Consider the following 1,516-nt stretch of genomic DNA (forward strand, 5'->3'; position numbering starts at 1 on the left):
CAGCCACCTAAAGCTGATCCACCAAAGACTGAGCTTAGAAAATGGTTATTTCCTTTTCGGAAGACATTTGTTTTGTCCCTTCTGCACCTGGTGGCCTGCTAGGCTCATCTACATTTTGCCTTGCTTCTTACACACACCATGAAGGGCTCAGGAAACTGGGGAAGACTGTTCTATGGCACCACGGAAAGAAGAAATATCTATGAAAGAAGAAGATAGAGGGGCTGTGGGTCAGAGAGGAGACAGTGAACTTTTGTGTCCTAATTCTACCGCTAGAGACACTCTTCCTCCAGAAACCCGGAAGCTCCTAGCTAATCAGCACGCTGATATGGCACCATCATCCACCTGCTAGTCAGCCTGCTGTGCCCAGGTTTCCAAGGCTTAAAAGTGATAACAAAATAAGGGCTCCTTCTGATGTAGCTTTCTCCTAAGATTCCTAGCCTTTCAAATAGTAATGTTTACAAAACAACAACAAAAAAACGTATAAAATTACCCCTGGAAATGTATGGCGCCCGTATCATACTCTTTTTCTATGTCTGATGGTTTGCTGGTGCTAAGGCGCTTTTGGATTGTGCCTTTTACACCCATGAATGGGGGAAAGTTAGCTTCAGGGATCAACAGGTTTGGACGAAGCCTTTTCTCTTTGGGGATATGTTCTGTTCTGTGATAGGAAAAAGTCTCTCAAATCCTCTGAATCCTGGGACATTTCTGTCTCTGCCACGTTTTTAAAGTGATGCTACCTAAGCAGGTGTAAGTAAGACAAACAGCAGAAAGGACACTAAGAGACTCCACTTGATGTCACCCAGGGCAGCATGGTATGCGGCTCATGGGGTGGGCAATTCGTGGTCTCTGCAGCATAAACAGTGGAGAGCATGAATCAGCCCGGCAGCTTCTGCCTGCCTTGTCGCCTCGATTAACATCTCCTAGGCAGTGGATCCAGTTTCTCCTCTCCTAGCACAGCAGTGAAGAAGGCGGAGCTCCTTCCATGCTGGCTTTCACTGATGCACAGCTCTTCTCCGGCAACATGGAGAAAATGTACACGCTTAGGCAATAGATGGCAGTGTTTCCACAAATTTTAATATTGCAGAGGCTTTGAAGGGAGGCTTGGTGCTCAGCTCGTCAGTAGCTCGCCGTGATCGTATAGTGGTTAGTACTCTGCGTTGTGGCCGCAGCAACCTCGGTTCGAATCCGAGTCACGGCAGGAATGAGGAGGCTTTTGGAAGAAAAAAAAAAAAAGGTGTGGCCACGTGGTGTCTAGCATCCAAGCCACATTTTGCAAGCAGACAGAATAATGAACATCAATAAAAACAGGAACCAGCACAAATACTTTAAACTCTACGAAGATGACACGTATACAGCCGCTTTATTAAAGCACCAGTCTTGCTGCGAGTGTGTTGTATGGGGATTTTTTTTTAATTTGCATTGACGGATAATATGATAAAACTGGAGTGTAGTGGGCATGTAATTATTATTAATTACAACTACTTAAGCTGTGCTTTGAGCGGACTCGTCAAGTCTG

At 45.4% G+C, this 1,516-nt stretch overlaps 1 non-coding gene across 1 annotated transcript; it reads left to right on the top strand.

Annotated features, from left to right (window-relative positions):
- Positions 1–1,126: 1,126 nt before the first annotated feature.
- Trnah-gug (transfer RNA histidin (anticodon GUG)) lies at positions 1,127–1,198 on the top strand. Its single transcript has one exon. It is a non-coding gene; the product is annotated as a tRNA-His (tRNA).
- Positions 1,199–1,516: the final 318 nt, after the last annotated feature.

The sequence above is a fragment of the Psammomys obesus genome, unplaced genomic scaffold (genome assembly GCF_907164565.1).
Source record: "Psammomys obesus unplaced genomic scaffold, mPsaObe1.curated_primary_1811, whole genome shotgun sequence".
Classification (NCBI taxonomy): domain Eukaryota; kingdom Metazoa; phylum Chordata; class Mammalia; order Rodentia; family Muridae; genus Psammomys; species Psammomys obesus.